At 38.6% G+C, this 17,702-nt stretch overlaps 1 pseudogene; it reads right to left on the bottom strand.

Annotated features, from left to right (window-relative positions):
* LOC127434528 (dihydropyrimidine dehydrogenase [NADP(+)]-like) overlaps positions 1–17,702 on the bottom strand; it is a 245,984-nt pseudogene that overhangs the window by 194,841 nt on the left and 33,441 nt on the right.

Below are 17,702 nucleotides of genomic sequence, written 5' to 3'. Positions count from 1 at the left end.
AAGTAATAACACATTTCTCCTCAACAAGCCACACAATCTGAGGTATAATGCATGTCTATAGTACAAACAGTGTGGGACGAATTTAACACTCAGGCATAGGGGGTTGTTCAAATCCCGAAACATAAGAATGAGCAATAGTGAGAGTGATGTTTGCCTTAGAAAACACCACTAATTACTGATTCAAGTCAAAGCACACACATTCTGACTTGAAGCAAACCCCTATGATACACATTTGTCTAACATGTTATTCTGCAAAAACTCAGGGGAACACTTCATGTGCAGCAATTCTTTGAGAAACAACCCTTAAGCATTCACAGTTACTCATTTATTTTCAAATTTCCCCTCAAATTCAGTCTAGTACATCTACCCTACAGCATACATGGATTCTCAACTCAGGCAAGCCCCTAAAAATGAAAATACAAATTCAGTTCGACAAGAACCTTGTCTGTAAAAGCTCACAATATGGAAAAAAGGGAATGAAAAGGCAAATGGAAGTGATCATCGTGGTAAGGTGGATTTTCTCCTTACCAATCTCTAAACTTCCTCTTCAGAGCCATGGTGTAGAGGTAAGCATACGTGCTTGACATGTTGTCCCATGCCAACAGCCCGATCCCATTTACCTTACTTTCGTCCCAAAAATGTACTGTAATTCTCTACAGTACCTATCGAATAAAAGAAAAAGGTCCCACCTCAGTGGCATATAAATTGCTGCAGTCCCCAAGTGTTGATGGGTCCTTCCTCAGATGCATATAAATTACACCCATGACACACAGATCTGAAGTGGGACACAATATTCCCACAAATCACACCCAGCGGGTTGTCTGAATAAAATGGCCTAAGCCGCCCCATAATAATTCTGCAAAAAAAAAAAAAAAAAGAAAAGAAAAAAAAAAAAAAAAAAAAAAAAACAGTAGAATTGAAGCTTGCGTAATATTAATCTAAAATTCTACCTCGAATCCAAGCTTAAAGAAATGTTCGAGGTTCAATACAATTTTAGCTCAATTGACAGCATTTGTGGCATAATGCTGATTACTACAGAAAAAAAAAAAAAAAACGTTATTAAAAAAAAAATAATAATAAATAAATAATTGTGGTTAGAGTAAAGGTGTAAACAGACTGTATAGTATAGTGCATATAGCAACAAGATGTAAACATAATAAGTTAACATGATTTTAGTGTGATAAAATCTGGGATTTACCAGTATTACACTCTATACCAGATTACAACGTTGCAATATTGAATGCAACTTTATCAAGTCTCATGCACTAGTTTTAGGATACTTTTGAGGCCTTTAAGCTTAAAAGTCAGTCTCTGTCAACAGTTATAGTATTGAAAAGATAGACTAAGATATTCATTAAAACATCTTTTGTGTTCTGTATAAGAAAGAAAGTCATACAGGTTTGGAACGACATAAGGGTGAGTAAATTATAACAATTTTCATTTTTGGGCGAAATATTACTTATATAATATACAAGTATCACATACTCTAGCTCAACAGAAAAAAAAAACTGTGATAATGCCACTGTAAAGATTGCAAATTGCGAAGTTCAGGTTAGTAATTTTTCTGTTTTTTATATTTTCTTTTTTTCTTCCCATTATTTTGTCTATCAAGCCCATTCTGACAGTAATCACCCACTGACTGACATGTGTTTGAAGGAAGTACAATTGCTCTGAAAAGCACGAGGATGGGGCAACATCTCTCTTTTTCAGACAACCTTGAATTATGGCCAGAGCGCCTCAGTAGTGATCTCTATATTCACAGAATGCTAGAAAGACTGAAACCTTGACAGAACAACAGCACAGCACAGAGGCGCAGTGTTCCCAGCAACATGCATTTAAGGCATTTTGCAGTGGCTTTATTCAAATGTTAATTGTAGAAGTCTGTTTTCCAGCTTCAAATGAATGACTGATATTCAAATACACTGTTGCAAGGCATCTGGAAGAGTGGCTGTGGTATAGCTTTAAAACGCTCCTCAAATAAATGAGCACAAAAAACTCATTATTCCCTGCTAATAATTCACAGCATCCTGAAGAACAGCAGGTCTCTTATTAAAAGCATAACTCAAAGTTCACTGCGGTTTAACCACATTCAGCATGGGCTATGGATGTCACAATATGTCTGTTACAAAAGCAATGTCTGTCACTCTGATAAAGAGCTCTGGTCTGGCATCTTGTATGAGCTTGGAGTGCAATGTATTCTAGTAGATGGAGACCAATTGGAGTTGCCAACTTAAACAAAGATTAGTTCACACAAACACAAAAATAATGTGATCATTAACTCACTCTTATGTCATTTCCAACCCATATGACTTTCTCTCTGTTAAAACAGGGAATTTTGAATAATGAAGTCGCTATGTCGGGCTGCTCAAACAAACAATGATTTGAAAGTGCCACTGAGCTACAGTGTTTACGCTTTTCGAGAGAATGGCTTACTTATAGTGGTCACTGCTGGGAGAAGTATTTAAATATGGAAACAAATAAATCGCTTCACCTTTAAAGGGATAGTTCACCCAAAGATTTAAATTCATCATGTACTCACACTCATGCCATCCTGTAGAACACTTTTAGAAGATTTTTAAAAGAATATCTCAGTTCTATAGCTCCATACAATGCAAGTGAATGGTGAACAAATTTTTGAAGCTCCAAAAACCACATAAATTCAGCATAAAATTAATCCATACAACTAATATCGTTTAATCCATGTCTTCTGGAGCAATCTGATCGGTTTTGGATGAGAACAGACCAAAATATTACTCCTTTTGTGTTGTACATCTTGGCATTGCAGTCTCTAGACATATGATTTCAAGCTTGATTACACTTGCTAGTGCTTGACACATGCGCAGGGTGCTAGACGGCGCTAAGAATCGAGCTTGAAATCCTTATCACCAAGAAGACTGCTGATGTCAGGGTTTATAGTGAAAAAGGAGTTATGTTTTAGTCTATTCTCACCCAAAACCAGTTGGATCGATTTAGAAGGCATGATTTAAACCACTGGAGTCCTTTATGGATTACCTTTCAATGTTTTGGTCACCATTCACTTCTATTCCTTTAAGTATATATATATATATATATATATATATATATATATATATATATATATATATATATGTGTGTGTGTGTGTATTGTATGTTATAAACATCAACTGGTTTTTCTTATGCATTAAAACACTTTGGAAGTAGAAATGAGTGTCTTTGTCTATGTCTATTAATACATCAAGGCAAAATCAGACGTATACATATACGGTTAAAAACTGGCTTGCAATGTCAGTTGAATTCCCTGGAGTCTGCAAGAAAAACAAATCTAATCAAACCAAACACTCTAGACAGACAGCAAAAAACACAGTATGAAAAATATGACATTTCATATTCATATAATATGAAATGTAAATATTACTAACATAATAAAAATGCCTTTCCTACATAAATATCTGATATGAAAGTTATATATATCTTATATTAGGAACCTATTGTACATCATAAAGGAAAATATATGAAAGGTGATGAGCTAGCTAATAGCGTTTTTGTTTGGTTTGTTGTTTGTTTATTGGGCTGATATATGCCTGATCTTGCTGGATTGCTATATCAGTCTTTCAGATGCTAAAATCAAAATCAAAGTTGAATGGCTTTTAGTCCATGAAAGCATACTCCAAAACATTATAGCTTTCATCAAATATAAGCATTTAGTATTCAGTCTTTCTCTTCCAACAAAACGAAACAAACATATTGATGACTCATCTACGCACAGGGCCATACATTTTGTACAATAAAATGCTCTCTGGAAAGAGAAAGTGCCATGCTGCCAGTATGACCAGCTGACAGCTAGCAACAGCAAGTAGCAAATCATGGTTTTGCCACGCTGTAATGTAAACTAAAGGCTATTGGATATATAGTACAACAGTGATCACCCTCTTTTTCAGCCATCTTGTTTCTGGAAGTATTTTTTCCCATTGATTTCTTCCATTGGCTTTTTATAAAATCCTGCATAAAAGAGTTGTAAGCCATGAACCATACCAACCCGAGGTGAATAACGGCATTACAAACTTTAATATGAAGCAAAACATTTTTTGAAAATCAGACAAAAGAAAAAACAAGGCCATGAACTGCAATACCATGAAGTATTTCGAATGACGTATTTAAACTAAAAACGATGGAAAAAGATAAAACTACTGATTGAAAGTTGTTGATAAGTATAGAAACAATATGTTTTAATTTTAATAGCAAAATCATTCAGATATTTACAAAAATAAAAGTCATTTAAGAGTGTAGCAAGACCGCCTTGATTGCGTCATTTACAGCACATCATGCGAGTAGGCGGTCGCTGCAGTGATTGTTTAGCGAGCATTGTGTTCTGCCATTCTCTGATTGGTGGAGTGTTTCTCTTAGAATCATGGGTAGTGTAGTTCTTCACTAGGAATTCCGCTATTAAACATGATTTCTAAAAAAACGAAGATGAATTAAAGTGGACTGATCACCTTATGCGCCAGAGAAACTAGCGCACAGCCATCTTGAAAATTTTGTCTCTGAACTTCCGTTCTAGTGGTTCTATATAGATATCTATGGTGTTGATGTCAAAGTGTAATTAGATAGCAAAGTGGATTTACAGGTTATAGAGTTGTCAAAAGCTATCATGAGTATTTTAAAGTGTTCAGGGGATGTCATAAGAACTGGAAGCAGAGCAAAGAGATTTTAAACAAGAGTACTTCATTCATAAATACACAAGATCCTACCTTCAAGCTGTGGACGTCCTGATGTGCCTTTGTGCTCATGAGACTCCAAAAGACAACACAAAGTCATTTAAAATATCTCATACAACACCTCTGACCATCTTCTCGTGTCATTCACCCATCGTGTTATAGTTAAGGTAAGCAGATTTTTTGAGCATTAAACCGGGACGGGGGGAGGGGTGCAACTATATTTACACACACACTATGTGGAAGTGTATGTTTTATTTTATATTCTGTTTACAACTATTTTAATCACATATAAGCCTCTAAAAATTGTAGGGTGACAAATTAATTTTAAAAAGTAAAATTGTAATTTTCTTTAATGTTGAACTTGCATGTGTAATAATACGAGCTGTCACTGTTGGAAATTTCATATCAACTACACATTTTTAACACAAATTATTAACAAGTTGAAACCTACAAATCAAGCAGAATTACACATATAACAATGAAACGCTTGTATCATGAAAAGTGCAGTGTGTCATAGCTATCTGAATGGGATCTTCCAGGTCCAATTTACCTCCGCAGGTGTTGAAAAAAAGAACATATAGAGTGACAGAAAAAAACACCTCACTAGCATTTTCACATAGTAAAGTGATGCTGTAGACTCACACCATCAACACTTGGGGAAAAATACTTTCTGTGCTCCCACACGTAATCAATTTTGATCAGCTCTTCTCTGTAGCTTCAATACAAACAGGAAGTTAGATGACAAAATTCAGAAGAGCGGAGCGCAGAAAAGGGGCGGGATGAATAAGGTAAATACCAGGGCTGTGCACAGATATTTTGAGGGGCAGTGGCCCAAACCATGAAAAAGGTTCCCTAACCCAATCAACATTAAAAAAAAGTAATGTAATAAGACAATAACCACTGTCTTTTCTTGCTTTTGATATCATCACATTATGGTAGAACACATTGGTGTGACTGTTCATAAGTTATTGTTCATAATGTATTTGCCTTTGGAAAAAAATAAATAAATATGATTTTTACTTCCAAAACTCGACTGTGTATTCCATTTGTTATAAAAAAAAAGACAAGCCCTCCAAAATGCTGCACGCTAACTTCCTGTTTCAATAGGATGTACAGTATGCCAACAGACAAAAGAAAATTATGTTCATAAAACCATTTACAGCACTGTTTAATCAACATGAAACAATATTCGCAACTTATATTACTTAATTTCATTTCATTTATTTAAAGTTTGACAAGGCAGGATATAGCAGCACAAAAAATTAAATGTCTTTAGACAACAAATCCTGAGATGTGTCAAACAAAACAGCAATCAATATCATAAACAAAAACATAAAATTAAGAATAAAACCCTACATAAATATGTCATTTATAAAACAATTGAAGAGCACGAGGAATAAAAGAAAGTTCATGTCTTTTGGTTCTACTCGTGGGCACTAAATTTTCCCTGCGCTGCCGAAGAGAATAAGTAGATGTTGAAGCTGCAGGCAGAAAACCATGCAGAGGGGAAGGACTGTCTTTGAGTATGTTAGTGAGGGTGCGCAGGGTGGCCTCATCACGACTTTTACTCAGTGATGGAAAAGAAGATGACGGAATGTCGATGATCCTGGAGCATTGTTTTTGAACCCTCTCCAGCTCCTCGGAGAAGCCTTTTGTCAGCCCACCCAAAGCTGGGCTGGCATACTCGAGGATTGGCTGTATGAAGGTCAGATATATTTGTTTTAGAACATCGCATGGGAGACCAGCTCTTTTGGCAACACTGAGGTAATAGATCCGCGGCCATGTCTTTAAGAGCATATAATTAATATGGGCATCCCATGACAAATAAGATGATATCTGAACTCCAAGCAGTTTAAATGTGGAGACTCTACTGATGTTTTGTTCAGAAATTGTAGGAGACGGAGGAGAGGGGATGTTATCCTTTCTCCTGGCACTAATTACCATACCCATGGCCTTTTTTCCATTCATTGCCAGTAAAAAATCCTGTCCCCATTCAACCACTGAATCCAAGGCTTTCTGAGTCAGACCAGGCAAGGACCCCATCAGGAGCTCCGTGAATGTAAGATCATCATCATATTTCACAGGGATAACAGAAGGAGGCAGACATGAGTCCAGACTGTTTATACAGATGACAAAGGGGACACCAGCTTGAATTGCACAGGGATTGGACACACAGGAACCCCAATGCACCTATTGTTCTCTGTCACTCAGGTAGCTCCTCACAATGAGCCAAAGAAGGCATCTGACATACATGTCAGCCAGTGTATGAAGCAATTGACAGTGTTTTATTGTGTCAAAAGCATTGGAGAAATCAGCAAAAACAGCATGAATGTCCATTTTGGGGTTGTTATTGAGTGCTTCATGCCAGCATTGTAGGATCTGAATCAAAGCAGCGACAGTCGATCTATTAGCCATAAAGCCATGTTGTGACAGGACAATCTTAAAAATTGTACCCTCCAGAAGGGCATCCCTTAGCATCCCTTCATACACTTTACCAACACAGCTGACTAATGAAATTTGACAATAGTCTGCTGGAAAACTAGGCTTCGCTTTTTTGGGAACAGCTTTGACCAAAGCTTCTTTCCATTGGCTTGGAAAATTTTATGTTGAATACAAGTATTAAAAACATCACATAACACAGGCGCCAGCTCTTCATGAAAAGTCTTTAAAACCCAAGAAGGAATGCCGTCAGGACCAGCTGCCTTCCCTGCATTGATTTTAAAGAGTCTAGCTTTAATCTGCCCAATACTCAGGAGAGGTATAGTACCATTTGACAGCTTATGAGTAACATCCTCCTCAGATGGAATAGTGTGATCTACTTGGTCCCATACTGAAGCAAAATGCTTGGCCAGGGTGTCACACTCACATTGTAGGGAGTTGGGGTCTTGTGGTGCCACAACTCACCCATCATCCTCCATCCCCATTAGTGCCTTCACAGACTTGAACCACTGTTTTCAATTAGAGCAAAGCAACTCCTCCACCTTGTTCCTGTAGTATCGCTGCTTGGCAATCTTGATTTTGCAATACCTGATTTTAGGTTTCTGTAGGTAGTTTTGTCACCAGAGTAAAACATGTGTGGTGGCGGGGGCGTGGTCGAGTGTTGGTAGAGAGATGTTATATTTGACGTGCGTCACCTCTATCTGTCTGTTTCACCTCATAATCGAGATCTCCCACTCGTTGTGTGACCTCAAAGGGCCCTTGCCACTTGGCGAGTAATTTAGAGCTCGATGTGGGGAGTAATACGAGCACTTTATCTCCCGGGTTTCGGCACCAGTGTAAATGTTCAAGGGAGGGAGGGAAAGGAGGACACAGGAAACTTGGGCTTCAACTTAAAGGTATAACATTTAATAAACAAACTCAAAGGGGCTTTTCAGCATAAAACTCTTAGCTAAACACACACAGTCTCTTTCAGATGGGTAGATCTCTGTCCCTCGTTTCTGCCGTGGTCCCTTTTTAATCGCTCTCCCCAGTGCTTACTGCAATCAGAAACAGGTGTTAGACATTATAGCTCTCAGGTGTGTGCATACTTACCGCTTTCTCTCTCTCCAGACGAACGCTCGACCATGCCCCCGCCGCCACAGCATGCGGTCTCTCTTTTATCAAATATTTAATTTGTACAGTCATCCAAGGCTTGTCATTGTTAGTAATTGAGACTCTCTTTAGTGGGACAGCTTTGTCCAAAATAGACCCAATAATGGAAGTGAAGGCACTGACCTTGGCCTCAGGGTCAGTGACCTCATAAATATAGGAAAAGTCAGTAGTGTTTATAAGAAGGCCCAGTTGCCTCTTTGCCTCAGATGTATGTTTCCTACAAGTAATGTAATGGGCTTGGATGGCCATTTAACAGCATTCCACATGATGGTTTGATGGTCAGAGGTGCCAACAGGAGGCAGATGCACAGGTGACTCATACATGGAAGGAATGTTGGTAAGAATTGAATCAAGTTGACTGGCTTTTCTTGTTGCTCCCGTCACAACTTGTTTCAGTCCATGTCTGATACAGATGGTTTCAGACTTATACCTATTCATGTCCCCGAGGATGACAACTGCAGCATGTTGCCAAGGCAACGTTCAAGATATTGTGTAATTAATGTGTCTGATTGGGCCCATGCTGAGGAGCGTGGTGGAATATACAGCACAGCAGCGATAATGCAACTTAACCCACAACGAAGACGGTTAGGGTGCAACCTAACCTATAAGACTTCATACTCATCTTCTTCCAAGTGAATCAGTTGTTTCAGTGTGATGTTATTAGAAACATACTGTGCAACTCCTCCTCCCGCACTACCCTCTTGATCGCGCCGATGTAAGGTATATCCAGGAAAAGTTACAATCGATTCTGGAATGTCCGCATGTAGCCAAGTCTCTGACACTGCGATAACAGCTGAATTGTTGTACACTAATATACTGTGTAGCTCATCGCATTTGTGGCAGTGCGAACGCACATTAGAAAGGAGAAACTAGGCAGGGATGGCTTTGGTTTATGTTGAATTGTGCTTATACGAACTAAGTTTTTAAAACGGTAGCAACTTGCAAATATAGACAGTCTTTGCCCAGACAACCGTGGTTCAGTGCCTGCTATGGTTCCATAGAAGGTTGTGCAATTACCAACAATTGTACGTATTGGACGAATACAATTTTTTCCAGCTTTCTTACCTCTCAGGCGAGATCTGAAACGTAGTATTTCGTTTAGCTGTATTATTGTCTTACCTTCAGAGGCCAGGGGTGAAGCACATTTCCTTAGGCTTCTGAAGAAGTGAGTATTGTTAATATATCCAAGTTGTGCCACTGACAGCAGAGGAACAGAGACAATTACTTAAAAAATTTCCAGAAGTAGCCACCATCCAATCCACTATGAAAGAGAAGGCCGCGTTTCCTAGAATCCATCCAAAATCTCTCAGAGTTGGCTTCATCCACATGTCTTGGCCCTCAGATTATACATTTCATCTTTCAAAGATTTGATTTATCTTTGCATTTCTTGGCTAATACTATGTAAAAAACACAAAAAAAATTGGATCCCAAATTCATGCAGCTGTGGCTGCCCTTGGAAGCGCCACCTATCTCTCCAACTTGTGTAATGTAATGACATTTTGAGTGAAAGAGGATATACAACAAGAAAAAAATGTAGGGCAGTATTTTATCTACTGGGAAGTGATTGGATCATGAGAAGATAGCAAGTTGATAGTGACTTACTAACCCTAAGATAAAATGTAAGTAATTTTTCATTTGGTTGAACTATTCCTTTCATTTCTTTTGGGAATAGTGTGCACTGATGAATAGTGCCCAATAAGATCAGCAACTAAGCATTAAGAAAGTAAATTTGGTAAATTTGGATTTGACATACACAATACTGCAGATGTAGCATACTTTGCGATATTTGTAATGAAAGTTTAGATTTGTTGGGCAGCTTTTCTGGCACGGTGCATCTGCAAACTTCAAACATCTGTAGAAAAATGAGACAAAGGAAAAACTACGTTTGAAACCCTGAATGCAATACAAAGCTATTTACAGTAAGAATAGACACTCAAAGCAGATATATTTGAAGTTCTGCACTGTTGTCCCATTGGAACGGCACATTCCAGCCAATTACAAACACTCTAGGGCACCCAGAAGAAATCAATCCCAAGCTTTTGTGCCCGAGGAATTTTCTCCCAGCAACTACATCTCAAAGACGCCATATTGACGACACACCGGTTTTGAATGACAAATAGGATCATTTGGAGACGCCCAATTAAATATTCATGCCCAATCAGAATGGATGTGGTATGTTTGGCCCCTGAATGTGAATGGCGTGTGACAGGAGGCAGTCGACTGGGACTGCTGGGAAAAAGAGGGGGGCCACTACTGTACCTCTCAAGTCATTATTTCACATTTTACAAACACACAGCTGTTTAAAAATTCACCACACTATTGACTTCACATGATGTATCAGTAATTTGGAAGAGTGCTTTTTCCTTTACAATGAGCAGAGAGGAATGGGAGGTGTATAAAGAAAAGAATAGGGTAAGCAAAGGGATGGAAGGAGATATGCAAAAAGGAAAAAAAAAAAAAAAAAAAAAATATATATATATATATATATATATATATATATATATATATATATATATATATATATCTTCAACACAGACAAACAGTTTGTCATTTAATATCATGTTAACAGCATTATGGATGTGCAAAACTATTTATTTCCAAAATCGACTAGTTGGTGGGTTGCCTGAACAAATAGGCAACTCAACGGTCTTCAAAAAGTGCAGTCTAATTAGGCTGATTCTGGATTAACCAGATCACGATCGGACATGTTTCTTAGGGGTTGTTTACATAAGAAATGTTCTCATGTACAAAAACAGCTAGAAAGCGTGCAACTGAATGGAACAGAATGCAGGCTTCTCGAAATTATTTAAAGGAGGACTATATTTACCATGACATGGTGTTTTAAAAACGAATACGCTATTATACAACAAATAGTCCTGGCTCTAAATTCAGATTGGATCAGCCACGTTCAAAGCCGTTGTAAAATAGCTGTTATACAAGCACTTGTGACTGCACAAATAGCCACACAATTATAGCCAGCCTTTTCTTAGCTTTATTATTATTAGGGGTTCAAGCGCTTAGCGCTGAAACCCTATTGTAATTGTTAAGATTTTTATTATTATTCCGCCATAAAACTGATCGGGCAGAACAAACCATAAGGCCTAGGGACTTGAAACTTGGTAGTAGTATTGCTCGCTACTCAGAAACACGGACTCGGCCAAATCGTTCAATGGGGGCACTACAGTAATCAAAAACGTGAAACTGCTCATAACTCCTAGACCGTTTGTCGTAGATCCAAGTGCTTTATACCAAATCAAACAAAACGTATATCTCCAATTTCATTTCCGCCATCTTGGATTTTTCATAAAACCTACTTTTACGAACTTGTCCTAGGTTTTCGTCCGATCGGGACCAAACCAGTGCCAAAGATTCTATGGAGTCTCAATATCAAAAGTTATCAAAAAAAGTTTGAACTTTCGACTCGAGCTACACGTCGGAAAACATCGGAAGTTGGAGTGGCCAATTTTACATAAATGGCTATAACTCTTGAAGGAAATGAGATATCTTCACTAAACTTGGCATGCTTATGTAAGAGGTCAATCTTTGGTTGGCGTGGTTTTGCCACATGGTGGTGCTTTAATACCAAAAAAACATGAAACTGGCTGTAACAATGAAACCGTTAATCCTATTGACTTCAAAATTTGCATACATTGTCTTTGTCTCAGCTTCCATCATTATGCAACCATTAGTCTGATTGAGTTGTAAATTGGCATGCAGTGTCTTTGTCCAAGGTGCCATGACTGTTTATGAGGACATTGGTGTATCTCAAAAAACATGGCCGCCGTCGGCCAATGAATTTGAGCACATATTAGACTAGGTTAACGGAGGCCAATCGGCACAAATCTCGGTGAGCCTGTTCGACTCCTGGCCCTAGAGGTCTGTGAGAAATTTGAATGAAATCGGACACAGAGTGGCGCTAATGAGTTTTACGTCTCAGTAATTATGCTGAGTTTCACACATACACACAATATGCATATCAAATGTTAGATCCCCTCATTCTGAACAACTTTGCCTCAAGAACCACTGCTGTCAATCAAATCATTCATTAAATATTCACGATTATGTAAAAAACCTACTTTTGTGAACTAGTCCTAGGTTTTTTGCTCAACCTCAATAAAACCATTGCAGTACAATTCTCTGGACTCTCTAGGTCAATAATTATCAAAAAAAAAAAAAAAAAAAATGTTGAACTTTACCCTTTGGGTAGCTATAACAGTGTAATTTAGAAAATGGGCATGGTCAAGTGTACAAATAAGCCCATAATTCCTAAACAAAAACTCACAACTTCACGAAATTAGGTGAGCACATGCGAAATATGATTCTAAACAAGCATGCAGATTTTTATGGAGATTGGACCATAGGTGGCATTATGAGCTTTAAAAAGCTTTAAAAACCATGTATTTCCTTAGTAAATTGCCTGTATTGGCTGTAAGTGGTCTATTCCATCTATGATCTAGGTGGTTACATGCTTGCTAAATAAAACATAATACCTTTTTACGCATGTGCATTAAAGGCCTTAAACTGCTTGAACCCCATTAATTGCTGCTCGCAGCTATATTTATCATTACTTTTTACCACTTGGTGTCAATGTGAATGTAAATTAATGTGAATATTCTTAGAGTTCATCAGCTCTATGAACAGCTCTATTGCAGCTCATCACATTAATAACTGGCATGTGCATTTAACGTTTGACTATTTTCTTAATTTAGAACAAAAGTCTTCTTTTTTAGAATGTTGAAATGTTTTTGTTGATAATTGTGCTTGTGCTAACTTTCTTTAAAATAAGTGCCACTTGGTTAAATATTTTGCTGTATAATCTAAAGATATTCAAACATTTTTAAATGCAGAGTAAGTGTCCAAATAATTTTTGAAACCACTATATCGCAGGATATAAAAGTATAGCATGATATCTACCAGTTGACACATTTCAAACATAACAGGGTATACACCTTCATACTGCTCAGCCCTGTAGCACACAAATGGCCACCAAAACCAGAGATTATTTAGCAGAGATGGGCCACTTTTATTAAAATGAATGGGAGAAATTGGAACGCTCAACCACGGAGCTCTGAATGCCCAACGGTCAACGGATGTAGGAAGGAATTCCTGCCTTACAGTTAAAAGAGCCAATCACCTATTAGATACAGACATCACCTGACAATCAACTCTAGAACGTGCATGTGCATAAGCTACAAAGGTCTGATCACCATTTACTTGCATTGTATGGACCTACAGAACAGAGACATTTTTCTAAATATCTTCATTTTTGTTCTGATGAAGAAAGAAAATTATACACATCTGCAAAGTAAACGATTTTGGTCTTTCTCTATTCAAGTAGATAGGAGCTGCACTGGCATAACTGGACATAGCCTCCCGAGAGCGTTCCAATGATGGCCGACAGTTGACTGACTTGCTAGAAAGACTCTACTAAAACACACACATACAAGCACAACAAACACTCAAGGGACACCTGCACATTCAGATACACGCACACAGCAGGACGCCCATAATAATCCCATCTCACAATTCTCTAAGCTCCGCACGGACTAGAGTGCACAAGGCTGCCATTAATATTACTTACCGTGGTGACAGTGGGGTAATTACTGTAGTGCAGCGGCCAGGTACTGATGCCACAGAGGACCACACAGAGCCGCCATCCCCGCTCTTATAAACCAGGGTGACGGATCATAATGTGACATTCGTTTTGACCCGATTTCTTTATTTGATCATAAATTATCCTTAGCCTAAAGGATTAGGTATATTGCAGGGGTCTCTGCCTGGGAGAGGGTCTGGAGTGGGCTTTGACAGGGCTCAGATGAGGCTCACACACACATGCATGCACTCGCCGGTAAGATGAAGCTTGATCTCTAAGGATAGTGGGCCTATCAGGAGTCTGATCTGCAAGGAGATGATTAATACAGAGAGGGGACACAGAGCAGCCTCAGGAAGACATAAAGCCACACAAATAAACATCTCTCTCTCTCTCTCTCTCTCTCTCTCTCTCTCTCTCTCTCTCTCTCTTTTTCTTTCCTCTTTGCTCATTGTAAAGGAAAAAGCACTGTTCCAAATCAGTGATACATCATCTGTTATGATCATGGCTATGTGTATCTTTCAAAATATGCATGTAAAACATGAAATGGTGCAGTGGTTCATATTCAGCTTTATGTTCAATGAATATATTATTTAGAGTGTATTAAAGGGGCCATATTATGGAAAACTGGGTTTTTCTTTCTCTTTTGAAATGAAAGAGTAAAATGTACTGTGTATAGACACTTTAATGTAGTGGTTCTCAACTGGTCTGTTCTGACAGGATCACATTTAGAAGGGAAAAACTATGCTAAGTGTAAATAATACGTATTTTAATAATAATATGCAACTATCAATATAATCGTGCATAAGTTCGGGAAGCAAAACAAATGGGCTTATTTACGTATAAAAGAGAACTGAAAAACTCTTCCCATATCTCCAGTTATTGGCGTCTGTGCATGTCCAGTCAAACTCTCTGGTATTTAGGCACAAATTCATCTGTCACTTGCTAGAAGTTGGGCAAATAAGCCAAACGGCAATATGGACAGGTTGTGTAACATGCCCTAATCTCAGCCTGATCTCATGACAACTACATGACCATGGCCACATTTTTGCAAACCAAAATTACGTGCCGTTTTACACATTTGGATGTAGTTTCCCAAAGAAATGTCCAGCGGGGGCGCAAAAAGCGAGTTTTCAATTACTTAAACATACGTCCCTTACCTAAAACTTTAGCCTAAACCTAACCAATAGTGTTCTAAAAGCAGATGAGAGGTTAAGAAAACAGATATCCTCGCCCTTATCCAATTCCTAAACCTAACTGATAATGTTTTAAAAGCAAGTGCGACATAGAAAGCAAATTTTCTGAAGCAAACATGTCATTTCGTATCACTTCTATGACACTTTCATCTCACGTGTCAGCTTGCGTGCTTGGCTGGTCTCGAAACGCGGCCTTCTGAGTCCAAGACTCTATGAGGTGAGCTATCATCGGAATACATGTAACGGAGTTACGTATTCAAATACAAAAATGAAGTAACTGTATTCAGCCCCCGTTACGTTTTCAAGCACTTGTATTCAAAATACAGTTACTTTATACAATTTTGTTAGAATACTTTTAGAATCTTTCTCTCATAATGACCACAAAATAAGGCAGAATTGTTTATATATTTTTTTTTTTTTTTCAGAATTACTGATTGTTTTTTTGAAGAGTTTTTCTGAACAGCACAGATGCGAGCTGCAAACGCATCTTCTAGCTCACTTTTCCCCAGATCAGCTGCAGCGTGTGTGCAGAGTTGCCAGGATTTCATGCAAAAATGGGCTCATTTGAAAACACAAACGCGGGTTAAAATCATAGAATCGCGAGTTGCATTTTGGGGATACATTAAAAATGGACCGCGGTCACCAAAGGTTTCATGGTATGCACTAAAGAATGAAAATACAACGTCTTATTCATGTATAATGATTGCCGGATGGAATATACACTATATTGCCAAAAGTATTCGCTCATCTGCCTTTAGACACATATGAACTTAAGTGACATCCCATTCTTAATCCATAGGGTTTACTATGACGTCGGCCCACCCTTTGCAGCTATAACAGCTTCAACTGTTCTGGGAAGATTTTCCACAAAGTTTAGGAGTGTGTTTATGGGAATTTTTGACCATTCTTCCAGAAGCGCATTTGTGAGGTCAGACACTGATGTTGGACGAGAAGGCCTGGCTCGCAGTCTTCGCTCTAATTCATCCCAAAGGTGCTCTATTGGGTTGAGGTCAGGACTCTGTGCAGGACAGTCAAGTTCTTCCACACCAAACTCGCTCATCCATGTCTTTATGGACCTTGCTTTGTGCACTGGTGCGCAGTCATGTTGGAACAGGAAGGGGCCATCCCCAAACTGTTCCCACAAAATTGGGAGCATGGAATTGTCCAAAATCTCTTGGTATGCTGAAGCATTCAGAGTTCCTTTCACTGGAACTAAGGGGCCAAGCCCAGCTCCTGAAAAACAACCCCATACCATAATCCCCCTCCACCAAACTTCACAGTTGGCACAATGCAGTCAGACAAGTACCGTTCTCCTGGCAACCGCCAAACCCAGACTCGTCCATCAGATTGCCAGATGGAGAAGCGTGATTCGTCCCTCCAGAGAACGCATCTCCACTGCTCTAGAGTCCAGTGGCGGCGTGCTTTACACCACTGCATCCGACGCTTTGCATTGCACTTGGTGATGTATGGCTTGGATGCAGCTGCTCGGCCATGGAAACCCATTCCATGAAGCTCTCCACGCACTGTTCTTGAGCTAATCTGAAGGCCATATGAACTTTGGAGGTCTGTAGCGATTGACTCTGCAGAAAGTTGGCGACCTCTGCGCACTATGCGCCTCAGCATCCGCTGACCCCGCTCTGTCATTTTACGTGGCCTACCACTTTGTGGCTGAGTTCCCAATCGCTTCCACTTTGTTATAATACCACTGACAGTTGACTGTGGAATATTTAGTAGCGAGGAAATTTCACGACTGGACTTGTTGCACAGGTGGCATCCTATCACAGTACCACGCTGGAATTCACTGAGCTCCTGAGAGCGGCCCATTCTTTCACAAATGTTTGTAGAAGCAGTCTGCATGCCTAGGTGCTTCATTTTATACACCTGTGGCCATGGAAGTGATTGGAACACCTGAATTCAATTATTTGGATGGGTGAGCGAATACTTTTGGCAATATAGTGTATGTCAAACGCACTGGTACACCACTGTCTTAACAATTAGCGCACCGTCAGCTATGCACCAGTATCAATACAGCCACATTTTTACACAGATATAAAATTTGAGCGCATGATACATTGTTGCTGTGTAAATACATTTATGCAGCTGCAGATGTGGCCTCTGTGTAAAGATGAAGTAAATACAGATGGCTCAAGCATTTGGTGAGTCACGTCTACATCAGAAACTTGCAGAATGAAGAACTGTTGAGAAATAGCCGTTATTACCGAAATTACATAAATAGGTAAAATACGGGAAAAAGTACTGCAAAGACTGAAAGTGGGAAAAGGACTTGAAGTAAACGAGTCCAAACGATGACAGAAATCCTTGTGTAAAGAAGTACTGTACAATGTGTGGCTTACTGACGTATGGGCAGCTAGTTCAGCGTGACACATTGTAACATACAGGCATTTTAATATTTATAACCCACTTAAAAAATAAAATACAAAATCTCATTCAAAGTGATTCACAAAAAATATATAAAACAACAATAAAAAAAAATAAAAAAAAACAGAAGAGTAAAAGAATCAAAAGCACCCAAAAATCTAAGTATTGGTAATAAAATAAAATAAAATAATTATTATTTTTTACATTTATTTTACAAAGTTATTTAGGTTATTTTGTTTTGCCATTCGTCCAG

This window comes from Myxocyprinus asiaticus, chromosome 44 (assembly GCF_019703515.2).
Source record: "Myxocyprinus asiaticus isolate MX2 ecotype Aquarium Trade chromosome 44, UBuf_Myxa_2, whole genome shotgun sequence".
Classification (NCBI taxonomy): Eukaryota; Metazoa; Chordata; class Actinopteri; order Cypriniformes; family Catostomidae; genus Myxocyprinus; species Myxocyprinus asiaticus.
Note: the sequence above shows the minus strand (reverse complement) of the source record. Positions and strands in the feature narration are given on the sequence as shown.